At 41.4% G+C, this 19,151-nt stretch overlaps 1 pseudogene; it reads right to left on the minus strand.

Moving 5' to 3' along the window:
- Positions 1–19,151, minus strand: part of LOC148136413 (uncharacterized) — a 76,138-nt pseudogene that overhangs the window by 48,031 nt on the left and 8,956 nt on the right.

The raw sequence follows: 19,151 nt of genomic DNA on the forward strand, positions 1-19,151 counted from the left end.
TCCTCAGTCTTAAATGCCCCCTAAGTGGTATCTCATACGCCAGTCACAAAACTTCATTTGTACACCTCACTGGTAAAACGATTTAGTGAGCAGCTGCCTATTGCTCATCTGCCTGAATATGTGATGCTTTATATTTGAACATAAAGGTATCATTTTAAAAATAATAACATTCAGGGATACACTCAGTTCCTTTTCTATGTATGCGTTTTGATATTACGACTTTAAATCTTCATCTTTCTGCTGTAACTCAGTTAACTTATATGAGCTAAAGATGTCTGCATTGTCATCTATCTGCTCCTGGTTAATGCCAACCATCTGATTGAATAGTTCTCTGCTAATTCCACTTCAACGTTCTTATCTATACTCTTTCATGTCTTCTGTTTCATCTGGTGACTTTGCGTCCTCGTTACTACACAGTCAGGAAAAATTCTTCGAAATGTTTACGAAATAGGTCAGTTGCCTGAGATTCCACTGTCTTTTCACTGTCTTTTTTTGTTTTTGTCTCATAGTTAATTCCCGTAACTTGTTCCTTTTCTGGCAATAGTCCTTCAGAAATACATATCTCCTCATATTCCAGCATCACAGACTGAGAGGATCCCGTGTCCCTTCATATTGTAACCTCTTTACTTGCTGCTCTTTGCCTATGTGAATAGGTACTTCCTCCTTATCGAACCTCCGACCAGCTTGCATATTCATTTTCAATTGAATTTTAGCCATCTCTAAAGATTCTGATGTTGTTGCCCGCAGATTTAAATGCTCAACTACTGCTGCAATTATCTCTCCTTTCCTCATGGAAGGAGGCAGCTCCAACTCCACCTTGTCTGCTAGTTTCAGCTGCTTGGCTTTAATCACCTTTTGGAAAACCTCCAAGGTCACTTCTTACAACACCAGAAAACCTTTGGTGACTGAAAGGGCCATTATTATCACAAGCACTGCTAAAACCAAACCAAATCAAAAGACACTAGCACCAACATTCGCTGCCTTTGAGTCCAACAACTCTAATTTTAATTTGGAACGCCAGGACAAATGCCACACAGAGCCTCCAATGTGTTGTGGACCAGGCCAAATCTCTTCATACGTTTCAAGGAGGTGGCATAGACGCTATCTTTGCTCACTGTTTTAAGCAGGTGTTAAGCATGTATTCTAGGCGAGAATCAGTTGGTCAAACCACTTAATTATAAACAAAACAGAATTAATTTACAAGATTACTGAGTGAAACATAAAACAGAATACCAAATAACCTATCCTATCTAAAAACCCAACAGACTATTCCAACTTCATGATGCTGTTAATGATACTTGCAACAATCCCCAGAAACATTCTTTGGCAGAAAAGGTAAATTCAAACAAGTGCTCCAGGATGAAAGCCAGGGAGACATTACCAACCTGAACCTGCTTCTGGGTCCAGCAGCTTTTCGACATTACTGCGACAAAAAGTGTAAAGATGATCTGCGAGAACTGGCCACTCTTCTTTCATTGCATATTATTCTTATATTTTACTTGAAAACCTCATGTTTGAAGGAGTATACGTTAGCTATTATCAAATTGGATCGAAAGCCCTCAACCAACAGAATTTTCGGAGTCTGTGTAGTTCATGACCTTTCTGAAAATAAAGCCAAGTACAGCATCACCTTGTTAAAGGAGCAGCTTCGTCACAAATGCCTGGATTTCTATATTTAAGTTGCACTAAATCCAAAAAATAGTTAGGAAGAAATAACAACTATGTTGATAAATTAACGATTTCTGCACAGCAAACAGTCACATCAAGTGAATTGTAAATGACAAGTGCATCCTCACAATGTGCAGAATAAACGGAAAGAACAGTCAGGCTGGTCAGCATGGCTTACATAATTTACTGTGTGGCACAGACTTACAGGGCGACCAACACTGTCAAGGATGGAATAGTAAGATTTATCTTTCAGCAAAAATATGAAGAACGCCCTGGATTGGATATGTTAACTTGAGGAGAAAGTGAGGACTGCAGATGCTGGAGATCAGAGCTGGAAATGTGTTGCTGGAAAAGCGCAGCAGGTCAGGCAGCATCCAAGGAGCAAGAGAATCGACGTTTCGGGCATGAGCCCTTCTTCAGGAATGAGGAAAGTGTGCTCAGCAGGCTAAGATAAAAGGTAGGGAGGAGGGACTTGGGGGAGGGGCGTTGGAAATGCGAATGGTGGAAGGAGGTTAAGGTGAGGGTGATAGGCCGGAGTGGGGGTGGGGGGCGGAGAGGTCGGGAAGAAGATTGCAAGTTTGAAAGGTGGTGCTGAGTTCGAGGGTTGGGACTGAGACAAGATGGGGGGAGGGGAAATGAGGAAACTGGAGAAATCGGAGTTCATCCCTTGTGGTTGGAGGGTTCCTAGGCGGAAGATGAGGCGCACTTCCTCCAGCCGTCGTGTTGCTATGGTCTGGCGATGGAGGAGTCCAAGGACCTGCATGTCCTTGGTGGAGTGGGAGGGGGAGTTGAAGTATTGAGCCACGGGGTGGTTTGGTTGGTTGGTCCGGGTGTCCCAGAGGTGTTAATGTTAACTTGAATGAATCATCGTCACTGTTAAGATGGTAAAGCCAACCAGAAATATCCGCTCCCATCATTGGATTATCCAAATCATTTTCTCTCTGAGTGTCTGCGCTTGCAGTAATATTCCACGCCATTATTCTCAGAATCCGATCTCATCCCTCCTCATCTACTCAGTTGTTGATCTCTGGCCATCGCAGATTGATTGTTTCAGCAGTTGTTCTGGGATAACCAATTGAAGGAAATCCCTAACTACATAAGCAACAAAAGCAACGCCACAGCTCCTCAGAGATGCAATTAATTCCAGTTACTTAGATTATCTCTCCACATTGAACAAGCAGTTTTGGGTTAACCCTTTCAAATCAAGCAATTTTGTACCCAGACAAACTGCAGTATTGACTTGTTCCGTGCGCAGCTTAGAACAGTGTAAGGAATGGTGCAAGTGTTGGGAGCGCTATCGATTAAAGTTGAAGCATTTTTTGGTAAAACTATACAGATTTAATTCTATCTAGTTAGAGTGCATCACCTGTTCTCTGTTTTAATAGAAAAAGCGAAAGTGAGATTAAAATCTAGAATATAAAAAGTCTGCCTGATGTCAGTGACGGTGAAAATATGCGAGAACATGATGCAGGAAAAGTTACAAGATAATAAAGAAGGAAGCATCACAGAAACGGTCATGATAAATCATTTGTTACGTTTGTGTCCTGACGGTTTATTGTCAAATCTGAGAGGATTGATTATGAATGCACCTGTATTCTTCTTTACAGAGTGGAATCGAGTAATGCAAAATAAAAATTCTAGAGGATAATAAATCCATATCAAATGGAAGTGTCTCGCTGTTCAGGTTACATTTGCTATAGGGCACAAGGAAGGGAAGAGTGGAGAGTTTACTTAGTTAGGTTGACATTAGTTACCTAGTGATTTTGTTTTCTGGATTTCACATGAGAAACACTGCTCTTGCAATGTACATATATATAAAGCAGATGTCATAACTTTTAAATGTGACAGGGTATTCTGAGCAGCTATCAGGATCATAACAATCAAACGCAGCAAGTAATTGGGATGAACAGATACTTCCCAGATTAAACATAATTTAGAAAAAAAAGAGGAAGGCAGTATTCCGCAAAATCCTAGAGCTGTTTAGGAGCGAGAACATGAGCATATGCAATTATCTAAAGGTGAAAGAAAAATCCAAATAGCGCTTGTCTCTGATCTCTTAAGAAAATGACCAAACACTGATCAGTAATGGCATTACCCATTGGACTCCAACTTTGGCAAGGGTTCGTGTACCTGCTCTCATCACAACAAGACTGATCTTTGAAAACGTATTGTTACACACTCAAAGCTGAGGAATATCACAGTTTGAGAATGGCAATATCTAGTTTCCACAAGTTCACATCAATAGAGAATGAAACTGGCTTCAGCATTCCAAGTATGGGTGAGAGCCCATATCTGTGAAAAGAGACATTTTGAGGAGTGAATTGTAAGGATGAAGGGGTTGCTTAATATTAGGCCTAATTTTAAAGTTACAATAGTTTTATTTTATACCTAGTCACTAAAGGCTGCTCCATTTGGTTGCACAGAAAGTATAGAAAACGAGCAGCAGGACTATATTGATAGGAGAATCAAAATTAAAGTGTACAGGTAGGCGTTTCTGTCCTGCTGAAGTGACTCCTGGCTAGTATATTCTCTCCCTGATGCCAAGGTCAGGGATGACACAGAGTGGCTGCAAGACATTCTAGAGAAATAGGGTGAACAGCCCGTTGTCATAGTGCGCATAGACATCAAATGACATAAGTGAACAAAGGGATAGTAATCCAAAAGTTGAACATCGGCAATTGGGAGAGAAAAGGTAAAAACAATGACTGCAGATCTGGAAACCAGAGTCTAGATTAGAGTGGTGCTGTAAAAGCACAGCAGTTCAGGCAGCATCCAAGGAGCAGTACAATCGACGTTTCGGGCAAAAGCCCCTCATCAGGAATACTGTATTTCTGATGAAGGGCTTTTGCCCAAAACGTCGATTTTAGTGCTCCTCGGATGCTGCCTGAACTGCTGTACTTTTCCAGCACCACTCTAATCTAGAATTGGGAGAGAAATTAAAATGAAGGGCCTCAAATGTAGTAATCTCAGCATTTATTCCCAGCGTCACGTGTTAGTGAGAGAAGAATAAGATAATAGATCAGGTTAGATTCTGACTGGTGAAATGCTGTACTGAATGGGGCTACGATTCTGAAAGTTTGGTTCGGTTTCTGGGGTTTATATATAAACAGAATAAGTTGCACCTCGGAAGAGTTGAATATTCATTTGTGATTTTTGCGATGACGTTTAAAAGTAGCATGACTGGGAAATGGAAACTAAAGTGTAGGTTTAGATATTTCATATTCTGCTTAGAAAATGGGACAGAGAACATTAGTTAGTGATGGTTGGGGTAGAATAACCAAATGATTCGATCAACGCCGAGGAGTTCACTTCCAGCATCAAGGAGTTTATTAAAATGACACCAATGGGAAGAAACCCTGTGAAAATCCAAACCGGTCTTCACCAAACAAAGAAACCATTCGTAATTTGAGAAGATTTGTAGCTCAGGTTGAGGTTCTGGATGTAGGTTTGCTCGCTGAGCTGGAAGGTTCATTGTCAGACTTTTCATCACCATATTCGGTAACATCTATAGGGAGCCTCCAGATGAAGAAATCATATATTTTAATGTCTGTTTCATTGCACTTGAAATCATTTGCAAACCAATAATATTAATGGATTATTCCTATTTTTTGCATTTCAGCTAACTGTATGACTGCAAAACCAGACACAAACAGGCTTGTGGTCAACCCTTGATATTGTACTGTTTCATGATGTTTCACTGATTATCTTATCTCCGTTCTAGGGGCTTTTTGCAAAGGATACTGCATTCAAGTACATTCCTGCCCAGAAATGTGCAAATTGCACACATTTTCGCCACTTACAGTCAGATCCCACCACCAGAGATTTATTCCCCTCCCCACCCCATCAGCATTCTGCAGAGACCATCGCCTCTATGAATCCCTTGTTAGGACCACGCCCCCATCAACGCACCCTCCACTTGCCACCATAAGAGGTGTAAAACCTGCGCCCACACGTCCCCCCAACTCCATCTAATGCCCCAAAGGATCCTTCCGCATCCAACAGAGATTTTCATATACTACCAACACCTCATCCACTGTGCCCATTGTTCTCGATGCTTTTAAACCTCTATGTTGGTGTGTCCGGATGGCAACTCATGGAACATTTCAGAGAGCATCTCTGGGACATCCACACCAACGAACTCCAACAGCAAGTGGTTGACCACGTCAACTGCCCTCCACTCCGCCAAGGACATGCGAAAGTCCTGGGCTTCCTCCATCGTCAAATCCTAGTCATAGAATCATAAAGATGTACAGCATGGAAACAGACCCTTCGGTCCATGCAGACCAGATATCCCAACCCAATCTAGTCCCACCTGCCAGCACCTGGCCCATATCCCTCGAAACCCTTCCTATTCATGTCCCCATCTAAATGCCTCTTAAATGTTGTAATTGTAACAGCTTCCACCACATCCTCTGGCAGCTCATTCCATACACGTAACACCCTCTGCGTGAAAAAGTTGCTTCTTAGGTCTCTTTTATATCCCCTCTTACCCTAAACTTAAGCCCTCTCGTTCTGGACTCCCTGATCCCAGGGAAAAGACTTTGTCTATTTATCCTATCCATGCCCCTCATAATTTTGTAAACCTTTATAAGGTCACCCCTCAGCCTGCGACACTCCTGGGAAAACAGCCCCAGCTTGTTCAGCCTCTCCCTATAGCTCAAATCCTTCAACCCTGGCAACATCCTTGTAAATCTTTTCTGAACGCTTTCAAGTTTACAACATCTTTCCGATAGGAAGGAGACCAGAATTGCATACAATATTCCAACAGTGGCCTAACCAATGTCCTGTACAGCCGCAACATGACCTCCCAACTCCTGTACTCAATACTCTGATCAATAAAGGAAAGCATACCAAACACCTTCTTCACTATCCTATCTACCTGCAACTCCACTTTCAAGGAGCTATGAACCTGCACTCCAAGGTCTCTTTGTTCAGCAACACTCCCTAGGACCTTACCATTAAGTGTATAAGTCCTGCTAAGATTTGCTTTCCCAAAATGCAGCAACTCGCATTTATCTGAGATCCACATTCTATCAAGATCGATTACCGCGGTTTTCTCTTCTTCCCGCCCTCCCCAGCTCATCCCAGATTCAACCATTCAATTTTACACCGCCTTCTTGAGTGTCCTACCTGTCCATCTTTCTTCCCATGAATACACTCCACCCTCCAATCCGACCTTTCACCATCACCTTTGCAGCTACGTTCCCCTCATCCCTACCCCCACCGATTTATCAATGAACCCCCTTTCCCCACCACTAAATTCCTGATGAAGGGCTTATGCCTGAAATGTTGATTCTACTGCTCCTCAGATGCTGCCTGACCTGCTATGTTTTTACTGCATCATACTTCTCGACTCTGATCTCCAGCATCTGCAGTCCTCGATTTCTTCTAGGCACAGTGTTAACTGCCAATTAATTAACTGCCAACTATCACTTAAGGATCTTTTAAATTCCTTCTTAAGCTCAGTACAGGATATATGAATGAATCTTGATAACATTAGGTCCAACAAAGTTATGTGGTTAGACCTAATCTTAGAATCCTTCAGTTAACGAATTGTAGGCAGTTTCTTTCTCTCACTCTTTATTGGACACATCTATCTTTATCCTTGTGTGTAAGAAAAATAGAAACATGAACTATTATCTAAAGGGGAGACAATTCAGAAGTTTGAAGTGCAAAGGGATTTGGGAGTTCTAGTTCAGGATTCTTTCAACGTTAACATCCGGGTTGAGTCAGTAGGGAGATAAATGCAATAGAACATAGAACATAGAACAATACAGCACAGAACAGGCCCTTCGGCCCACGATGTTGTGCCGAACATTTGTCCTAGCTTAAGCACCCATCCATGTACCTATCCAACTGCCGCTTAAAGGTCACCAAAGATTCTGACTCTACCACTCCCACAGGCAGCACATTCCATGCCCCACCACTCTCTGGGTAAAGAACCCACCCCTGACATCTCCCCTCTCCCTTCCACCCTTCACCTTAAATTTATGCCCCTTGTAACACTCTGTTGTACCCGGGGAAAACGTTTCTGACTGTCTACTCTATCTATTCCTCTGATCATCTTATACACCCCTATCAAGTCACCCCTCATCCTTCGCCGTTCCAACGAGAAAAGGCCTAGCACGCTCAACCTACCCTCGTACGACCTATTCTCCATTCCAGGCAGCATCCTGGTAAATCTTCTCTGCACCCTCTCCAAAGCTTCCACATCTTTCCTAAAGTGAGGCGACCAGAACTGCACACAGTACTCCAAATGTGGCCTAACCAAAGTCCTGTACATTTGCAACATCACTTCACGACTCTTGAATTCAATCCCTCTGCTAATGAACGCTAATACACCATAGGCCTTCTTACAAGCTCTATCCACCTGAGTGGCAACTTTCAAAGATCTATGAACATAGACCCCAAGATCCCTTTGTTCCTCCACCTCACTAAGAACCCTACCGTTAACCCTGTATTCCGCATTCTTATTTGTCCTTCCAAAATTGACAACCTCACACTTGGCAGGGTTGAACTCCATCTGCTACTCCTCAGCCCAGCTCTGCATCATATCTAAGTCCCTTTGCAGCTGACAACAGCCCTCCTCACTATCCACAACTCCACCAATCTTCGTATCATCTGCAAATTTACTGACCCACCCTTCGACTCCCTCATCCAAGTCATTGATAAAAATTACGAACAGCAGAGGACCCAGAACTGATCCCTGCGGAACTCCACTTGTAACTGAGCTCCAGGCTGAATATTTACCATCTACCACCACTCTCTGACTTCGACCGGTTAGCCAGTTTTCTATCCAATTGGCCAAATTTCCCTCTATCCCATGCCTCCTGACTTTCCGCATAAGCCTACCATGGGGAACCTTATCAAATGCCTTACTAACATCCATGACGTCATTTATTTTAAAAAGACTTGAATATAAAGGCAGGGATTTACATTTGAGGCTCTATAAGGCTCTGGTCGGAACACATTGAGAATATTGTGTGTAATTTTGGGCCCCATATAACACAAAGTATGTACAGGCCCTGGAGCATATTCAGAGGTTCAAAGTGTTCCCGGGATAAATAGACAAAATCTTTTCCCTGGGGTCGGGGAGTCCAGAACTAGAGGGCATAGATTTAGGGTGAGAGGGGAAAGATATATAAGTGACCTAAGGGGCAACGTTTTCACACAGAGGGTAGTACATGTATGGAATGAGCTGCCAGAGGAAGTGGTGGAGGCTGGTACATTGCAATATTTAAGAGGCATTTGGATGGGAACATGAATAGGAAGGGTTTGGAATGATATGGGCCGGTTGCCAGCAGGTGGGACTAGGTTGGCTTGGGATATTTGGTCGGCATGGACGGGTTTGACCGAAGTGTCTGTTTCCATGCTGTACATCTCTATGACTCTATGACTCTAAATAGTTTTGCCGATAGGGCATTGAAAGAAGGTGCTGCGAATGGTGCATGTGTCACCACTTGGAGGTCAATTAAGGGAAAACACTGGCTAAAACACTAAGATGTTTTGACTGGCCTGGACTACACAAGAATGTAATTGAATTTTGCTTGACGTGTCATACATGTTTGCTAATCAAAAATCCATATGCAATAATAAAACCCTCACCTTTAATACCTATTCTGGCATTTGAGGAACCTTTCACAAGAGTCCTGATTGATTGCATTGGTCCCCTACATCTAACAAAAAGTGGTCATAAGTATTTATTAACAATGATGGATGTATCAATGAGATTTTCAGAGTCAATCCCGTTGCTCAACATCACAGCTAAAAGGATTGTAAAAGAGTCACTTTATTAATAGAGATTACCAATAGAGATCCAGTCAAATCAAGGATCACACATCACATCTAAACTATCCAAGGAGATTATTGATCATATGCGCCTAAAGGCATTCAAATCTTCTGCGTACCATGCAGAATCGCAGAGAGCATAACAGAAATGGCATCAAACACTAATGACCACGTTGAGGGCATAGGTTCTGGATTATGAAGATGAGGGGGTTCCGTTTCAATTTTTTTGCGATCAGAGATACGCCAAATTAATTGCCAAATTCAGACCATTTGAAGTAATCTTGGGGCATGAAGTAGGAGGACTAATAAAATTTATTACAGAGAAAATGATAAGTCAGAATTCAGACACATTTGGAATAAGTGTCAAGTTTTATAGAACGATTGAACAGAGCTGGAGAGTTGGCTGGACATAATTCCGAAGTATCACAGCATACAATGAAGCAGCAAGTGGAGAGGAAACCAGAAATTCCCAGTTTTGTAGTTGGGCTTAAGTTATTGGTGTTACTTCCCAGTTTTGTAGTTGGGCTTAAGTTATTGGTGTTACTTCCAGAAACAGGTGAGCCTTTAAAAGCAATGTTTCGTAACCAATATAAAATCGAGAGGAAATTGGGTGACGTGAACGACTTGACAATGACTTCAGACAGGAAGAAATCTCACAGAGTGTGCCATGTGAATATGCTCAAAAACTATTTTGAAAAGGAAGGAAAGCAAGAGGAGATGAGGCAAATGCTTACAGCACAGAAGGAAGGACCAACTTCAGAGGATTCTGAATTGGACATACTTCAAATAAAATTGGGCAATGAGGAAGTTGTCAAAATTGGAATAAACTATTGAGTTACATTTCACAAGAAAATCAAAATGACCTGAAAGAGATATGTGGAAATAAACTTAAAAGTACTTACGTAATTTTGTATGCTTTAGAGATTGAAGATGCTGTTCGGATTAAGCAACATTCTTACAGAGCATAACCGTTTAAACGTTGGCACAGGTTCAGAAGGAGATAGGGGGCATGCTTCCAGAATGCAGAATTGAAGTGAGGTACAGTGACTGCAGCTCACCCGTAGTCATGGTGCAAAATCAATTTGCTGCCCAATGGTTACATGTGGACTATCACAAAGTCAAGGCAATTTCAAAGGCTGATGCTTATTCAATTTCCCGGTTGGAAGACTGTGTCAAAACCGTGGAACAAGCAACTAACCTTTCTAAGTTAGACTTGCTCACATGATACTGGCAAGTACCTGCCAGAGGTAGCAAAGGTGATTTTGGTTTTCGTAATGCCAAATGAACTGTATCAGTTCAAAGTCATGTCATTTGGTATGTAAACCGCTCCAGCCATATTTCAGAGAGTGACTAATAGGGTCATTGCCCGGTTACCCCATTGTGTTGTTTACATTCATGACCTGGTGATTTTTAGTATCTTGAGAAAGGTACATTTACATCATTTGTCGGACTTGCTGGATCGACTTCGGAGGGCAGACTTGCTGGTAAATCTAGCTAAAAGTGAATTAGCCAAAGCTCAAGCCACCTTTCTGGATCATGGTATTGGACATGGACAAATGGCCCCAAGGGGTGCCTAAACTAAAGTAATTGGGGAATTTCGTACACCGTCGATGACAAACACAATATTACGGTTCCTGGGATTGAGTGGGTTTTTCCCAGAAGTTTGTGCCGAATGTTGACACTGGCTGCTCCACTCACTGAATTGTTAAAATAAGGGCATGAAGTTTCAGTGGACAGCGGACTGTCAGAACGCATTAGACAGTCTGAAAAACTGTGTTAACCACTGCCCAATTATTAGCCACTCCTGATTACATGAAGCCTTTCAAAGTGGCTATCATTGCCAGTGATGTAGGTGTCGATGCGGTGCTCCTGCAGGAGGATGACATGGGGATAGAAAGACCCATCGGGTATTTTTCCAGAAAGTTGACCATTCATCAACAGGAATATTCAACTGTGGAGAGACAGACTTTAAGAGTGATGATGCGACTACGACATTTCACTGTTTATGTTACCAGCAATTCTTCATTTTTGGAAAAATTTAAGAACAAAAATGCCAGACTGTTAAATGTTGAGCTTGTTGCAGCCATACAATGTGACAATTGTGCATATGCCAGTTTTCGAAAACGTGACTGCTGATGTGTTATTGAGACTCAAATGAGATACAGGAGCATTTGGTGGTGGGTGTGCCACGGTCTGAATTCGCATGTGATTGTGCATGTTTGCATGTGTATAGTTAGTAGAGCGTACATGTGCGTTTTAGACTACTAACCACTTTGTTTTTGAAGGTTTTAAAGATAAAGCCATTTTTTGATATTGGTTATTCTTTTTTTGAAGGGGGGAGATGTCACTAAGCCGGTCTAATTTGTCAAAGCTGTTCTTTTCTCAAGGATACTGCGTGGTTGATTTTTTCAGGGGTTCATTAAACCTTCCTGGCTCTGAGGTGTCGAGTTTGGCACAGAGATGAAAAAAGGATTTTGAGAGACCTTTTGTTTATATGCAGACAGATTAGACTTCTAGCCAAAGTGGTCATGTTTTAGCAGAGACCTGTATAATGAAAGCGATGTGGTCATCTTTCTATGTTAGCAGTTCAGTCCAGAGCTAGTTGGGATGTTGGCTGTGTGGAAACAGGTTGTGAAAGTCTCTCTCTCTCTCCATCTGGTCTTTGAAATTCAATCTATAATCATTTGTTCTATTTTCACTGTTTATTTTTCACGGGATTTACTTATTGGCAATGTTCTGTAGATTCAGAATAGCAGAATTAAGTTCACTTTGCATAAACTGAGTTCTGTAGGGGTTCTTTATTCTGTTCTTCGTGTTGCATTGTGTAATTTTGTGAGTAGATTTTTGTCTGTTTTAAAACCTGGTAGTCAAAACAGCTAACTTACTCCAGGTAATTTTCACTGTACATCTGCCGAAACAAATTATCAAGTTATTCTCTGGGCTGCCTGCTTAAGCATGTTTTGAGTGATCCGTCCCAGGCCATAACAAGGCAAGGTAGAAAGTAGGCTGAGTGAGAAAGATAGTGATGATGAGCAAATCCAACTTTTTAAATATATCCAACCATTACCTTATTTTGATGACAAGAATTTCGAAGACGTTTTCATCTCACTTGAGACTGTGGCAAAACTAATAAAGTTGCGAGTGATCATGTGAGTATTGCGATCCGAAAAACGTGGTAGGTAGTGCTAGTGAGGTATTTGCATCACTATCAGGAGGAAACCTGGTCAAACGAATATTGAGTTTGAAAGAATAAAACAATCGTTTTCATAGGCAGAAAAGGGTATTGAAGACAAATTAAATGTATGATGTTGTTCACAAGATGATATTTTGGAGGAGTTCAAAAATTCGCTTCCTGAGATAATGAGAACTCATGTGGAAGAGCAGAGAGTGAAAACGGTAAGACTGGCAGTTGAAATTACTGATGAAACTTTGGCTTCCAATATCAATTTCAATGTTTATTGGGCAGAAATTGGGAAAAGAAAAATAACAGTTAGTGCGGGAAAAGGAGATCACAGCGAAGCTAATAAAGATCACTTGCAACAGGGTAACAGGAAAACTCATAAAGGTGAAAGAGAAGATAAAAGGCTCAGGTGGTTTCACTGAAATAAAGTAGGCCACATGAAGTCAAGATGTTGGCTTTAAGAAAAATGGCACAGGGAAGACGAATGTAAGAAAACAGGATAAACCAGTGAATTTCATTAAAATCGTAAAGGAAATCCCAGTGGAAGTTCAAAAGCTCCACCGGAATGTACTGTCTGATCGGAGGCTGGTTCAGATGAAGTGTGACACCTTCTGAAAACATTTCTTTCCGTAGGTAAGGCTTATACACTGAGGTCAAGAGCAACAGGTAAAGAAGATACAATATTAACAGATCCGGGATCATGTCAATATTTGATGATGACAGATGAGGTTACATTTAACTCAGAAAGAGTATCACCAGAAAAAATAAATGCAGCTAAGTTTAATTCATATTGAGACAACGAGAGCTCCAATATGCAGAGTGAGGTTGAAGGATCTGGTGAAGAGTGGAGCAGTGGTGGTAGGAATACTGGAGAAACTATCTGCTCCAGGAATATAGCTTATATTTTATAACAATATAGCTGGATCAAAGGTCGGCGTGCTGAATACTATGTTTGAAAATCCAGTGTAACAACGGGCAACTGAGGTGCTGCAGGAAGTGTATCCTGAGACTTTCCTTGACTGTGAGAATACGAAGTCACCAAGCCATCCATCGAAACAGGAGGAGAATTCAAAGAATACAGTTACGGAGTTGATGGAGAAATATCAGAGGTCATGTCTAATCGAATGTTTGAAACATAGCAAGAGAAAGTGGAGGATAAAGTGGATATATTTAGTTCAGAGAAATTAACTGAGATACTGCAGAAAGATGCGTTCTGAACAACTGAAGGAAATGTACTGAAAAGCGTACACGTAGGAGAAATCAGAGTGCACCCACAATGTTACTATCTTAAAAAGCAGGGAAAAGGATTGTAAATTAGCAACTCAAATTATGTGCTCAATGCGAACTATTGAACTACGAACTCAGAAATACAATTAGATCAAGGGTCAGATTTTACATCAAAGAAATTCAGATAAGTTTTCGATTAAACAATTCAAATTAAATGCATACCACGCAGAATGGAGGGACCATTAGACAGGTGACATCAAAATTTAAAACTATGTCGAGGGCTCATAGTCAAAGATTATCCAGATGATAGGGATGAAGGGATTCCATTTGTGCGTTTTACCATTAGAGAGGCACCGACTGTATCGAGCAACTTCAAGCTATTTGTATTTCTTTTATGCATGAAGTGAGATAACCACTGAAATTAATTAAGGATAACATAATAAGTTAGAATTTAGGACCATATATTTGGACCACGTAACCAATTTTAGAGAATGATTAAATACAGTGGTCAAGTAGGGTCGACAGCACTTAAACTGTCATAGCGTAAGGTGAAATAGGAAGCAGACAAGAAATCAGAAACTTGCAATTTTGCTAATACAGAAGTGTCAGATTTATTTCCAGTGATAGGTACACCGTTTTAGAACAAGTTTTAGTGGACTTTATCAAGTCGAAAGGAAATTGAGTCATTTGAATTATTTGACAAGTACTCGAGATATAAAGAAACGTTACAGAGCGTGTCATGTGAATATGCTCAAATGATATTTTGACATGAAAGGAAATGAAAAGGAGAATGTGTTCCTGATTGCAACCACAGAGTGAAGAATCAAGTTCAGTGGATTTTGAATTGGACATTCCTCAAATTAAAATTTTAAAAATCGGTAGTTCTCAATAAAAATAATCAGTTGTTCAGCTATCTTCCCGAGGAAAATCGAAATGACATGAACGAGTCATCATATGGGAACTTATGTAGAAATATGCTGGGAAGTACAAATCTAATTATGAATACGTAGATGCAGGAAATGCTGCTTCAGTTATGCAACATCCTTAACCCTCTAAAGTTGGCACAGGTTCAGAAGGGATTGAATGCATGTTCAAAGACAGTATAAGTTGCAGCAAGTGAAGATCACCCATGGAAATAGTTTAAAAAAAAAGCACAGTGGTACCCTACGGTTATGTGTACACATTCAAAAAGGCAATCCAGTTACAAAGTTTAATTAATATCTGATTACTTATTGGAAAGTTAGTCAGACCATCGACGAACAGAACCTTACAACAATTTCTGCTATTGAGTGGGCTTATCAAATAGTCATATTTAATGTTGGCATTGTGACTAATCGACTGAACGACTTATTGCAGAAGTGCACAATATTTCAGTGAATGGCACACTGTCAGAAGTCATTTCACAACCTGAAAGGTGTGTTAACAACTGCCCCAGTGATAGCCACGCCTAATTTCATGAAGTGAATCAAGATCGCTATCGAGGCGAGTGATGCATTCTTGAGAAGATATAAAGTTCTGTCTAGGAAATTAAATATTTATCAACATAAATATTCCACAATTGAGAACGAGTCCTCGAGCTTGGTGTTGGTGCTGCAAAGTTTTAACAGTATTTTTGCCAGCAATACTGATGAGACAATTGTATGTACTGATCATGAACCATTAACATTTATTTTGGCTTAATTTTAGTTCAAAAACTCTTGAACTTAGGAACTTATCACTACAGTCATTAATTTCAAAATTATGCACATGTCGTGATGAGAAATTGGAATTACTGAAATGTTGTCAAGACTGGGATGAAAAAGAATACAGAGGTGTTTCTTGGCAGAAGTAAACAGACTGAAATACAATATCATGGCAACTGTTTGGAATCATGTAATAGTTATGCATGGTTGTGCTTTAATAGTGTGAGACTGAGGGTTTTGAAATGAAACCATTTTAAATGATGAATTCTGTTAGTTTTAAGGGGGAAGGTGTGACGATGGTGTCACTTGGAAAAGGTAATTTTGTCGTTTTTCTTACGAGAGGTTGCACAGTCAGAGATATCGAAGAGTTTCTGTTTTTAACCGGTTTCACAGTGAAAGGGGAGTGAGCATTTCTCACAGTGCAGGATTTATAGATTTTTTTTGCTGGACAGGTCACGATTTGTTTGAGCGCTGGAGCTTCAGTAAAGGATTCTACTGTCTTTCTCTGATATCTCTCTTTGGATGTTGTTCCTTCATACGTGGAACAACGTGTGATTGAGTTTACCTTTTTGGCAAGAGGGGGTGTTAACGGGATGTTACTGCATTGGAATTGTTAATTAGTAATTTTTAATGTATCAGGTCGGTTAAATTTTCGAAATTATTCAACTAGCTTAGCAGGGGATGGGAAACTTTGGTGTCGTTCCATTACCCAAAGGATGTGAGCACAGAGGACATGGACAGGATTTCACGGTCACAGGAGTGTGCTGGCAGATAGCAAACTGGTTTGAAGTGTGTCTACTTCAACGCAGGATTATCCGGAATAAGGTAGGTGAGCTTGCAGCATGGATAGGTACCTGGGATTTCTATGCTATGGCCATTTTGGAGACTTGGACAGAGCAGGGTCTGGAATGGATGTTGAAGAATTCAGGATTTAGATCTTTCATTAAGATCAGGGAAGGTGTTAAAAGAGGGAGAGGTGTGGCTCTGTTAGTCAAGGATAGTATAAAGGTCGGTGAAATAACTTTTGACAACTGAGGTAGTATGGGCTGAGGTTAGAAAAAGGAGGGGAGAGATCACACCCCTGGGAGACTTTAATAGGCCTCCGCAAAGTACCAGGGATGTGGAGGAGAGCATTGGCAAAACGACTCTGAGTAGGAGTGAAAAGAACAGGGTGGTCATTATGGGGTGTTTAACTTGCCCCAACATTCACAGGAAGTGCGATAACTCTCGTACATCAGATGGAAGTTTTTTTTTGTCCAAACAGTCATAGCAGATTGGACAGGAGAATGGCTCCACCTCAGTGTGGCTTTAGCTGTGTGTAAGAGGGTTTCCTGACACAGTATGTCGAAGGGCCCACAAGAGGGGAGGCCACACTGGATCTGGTACTTTGTAATAAACCAGGCCAGGTGTTGATTTAGTAAGTGAGCACTTTCAAGCGACTGACCATAATCTGGTTATATTTAGTTCAGTGACAGAAAGGGTTAGGTACATGCCACAGGGAAAGAAATATAGATGGGTGAATGATAATTGTAATGCGATTAGGCAAGACTTAGGAGGCATAGAATGGGGTAGCAAAATGCAGGGAATGGGGACAGTCGAAGTGCGAAATTGGCTTAAGGAACAGACATTGCGTGTCCTTGATAGCTCTGTCCCTGTCAGGCAGGGAGGAAGTGATAAGGTAAGGAAAACGTGGTTTACTAAAGAAATTGTACCTTTTGTTAAAAGGGAGGCATATCGAGCGCTAAGACAAAATGGTTCAGAGGAGGCAATGGAGAGTTACAGACTAGTTGGAAGGACTTTTAAAAAGAATTAAGAAGAGCAAAGAGGGAATATGAGCAGTCTTTAGCAGGTAGAATAAAGGAGAACTCTAAAGCTTTCTAAAGGTTTGTGAGGAATAAAATAGTGATTAGGATAGGAATTGGAAGAGCACAGCAGTTCAGGCAGCATCGGAGGAGCAGTAAAATCGACGTTTCGGGCAAAAGCCCTTCATCAGGAATACAAGCAGAGAGCCAGAAGGGTGGAGAGATAATCTAGAGGAGGGTGGGGTGGGGAGAAAGTAGCATAGAGTACAATAGGTGAGTGTGGGGGAGGGGATGAAGGTGATAGGTCGGGGGCGGGGGGAGGGTGGAGTAGATAGGTGGAAAAGAAGATAGGCAGGTAGGACAAGTCAGGACAAGTCATGGGGACAGTGCTGAGCTGGAAGTTTGGAACTGGGGTGAGGTGGGGGAAGGGGAAATGAGGAAACTGTTGAAGTCCACATTGATGCCCTGGGTTGAAGTGTTCCGAGGTGGAAGATGAGGCATTCTTCCTCCAGGCGTCTGGTGGTGAGGGAGCGGTGGTGAAGGAGGCCCAGGACCTGCATGTCCTCGGCAGAGTGGGAGGGAGAGTTGAAATGTTGGGCCACAGGGCGGTGTGGTTGATTGGTGTGGGTGTCCCGGAGATGTTCCCTAGAGGAGACCGCATCGGGAGCAATGGATACAATAGATTTTATTGGTGGATGTGCAGGTAAAACTTTGATGGATGTGGAAGGCTCCTTTAGGGCCTTGGATGGCTACACGTGACAATATATCAAACAATGAGTCAAATTAACCTTGATTCATGTTACTTTCAGACTCAATCTGTTATATTCCATGTCCATAGTATATATTTATCAATCATTTTTACTTTGATTAGGTCCATAAATCTGACTTGAAAATCACGCAACACCAGGTTATTGTCTAACATGACAATACCAGGTTATTGTCCAACATGTCCTGATGAAGGAGCAGTGCTCTAAAAGCTAGTGCCTCCAAATAAACCTGTAGGACTATTACCTGGTGTTGTGTGATTTTTAACTTTGTACACCCCAGTCCAACACCTGCGTCTCCCAGTTATAAACGTGATAGTACATTAATTTTAAAGCTCGAAACATCTTTACATTCGCCAAAAGAAATATATCTACTGGAAGTCACGACAAACCTGAAATTATTCTTCACTAAAAGCACACATTTTTCCATTGAACATTTCATGAATGAATGCTAATGTCTCACTGTGAGGGGAAGTGAATGGAATAAATTCCAATGAATTAGCATGAGAACGTTCTCCTGATGTTGTGGATTTTTCGCTGTTTCAGCAGGTATAATTAACAGGATAATTGCTTCATGCTCTTGAAGAGTGCCAGTAAAGTCCCCATTTTGGGTCTGTTGACTGAAATGCCAGACATCAAGTTGTCAGGTATCAAAGTTCAGGGAAATTTTGGGACTGTGTTTCACATGCAGTAGGGACTAGCAGGCCAAACAGTCATAGCAGATTGGACAGGAGAATGGCTCCACCTCAGTGTGGCTTTAGCTGTGTCTAAACACTTGAAATGCAAAACGCAGCCAACAATGTATTTGGGGCAATTGAGTCCTCGGGCAACAGGGAGTTGAGATGAGCCAGTAGCGAGAGGATGCGAATGAACATCTTTGGCACTGGGAGACAACAATAGCCCAACCAGCCTCTCGTCTCTAATGACATGGGGAGTTAGGACAATTTATAAAGCTTCCGGTGTTGCTTCAAGAACACTGCCCAAGCAAGTGAATTCATCCTAACGTGGACCAGACAGGGGACTTCTTATATCTATTCTA

The sequence above is a fragment of the Chiloscyllium plagiosum genome, unplaced genomic scaffold (genome assembly GCF_037043375.1).
Source record: "Chiloscyllium plagiosum isolate Xiang-an unplaced genomic scaffold, Cpla_swu_hap1 HiC_scaffold_45, whole genome shotgun sequence".
NCBI lineage: Eukaryota > Metazoa > Chordata > Chondrichthyes > Orectolobiformes > Hemiscylliidae > Chiloscyllium > Chiloscyllium plagiosum.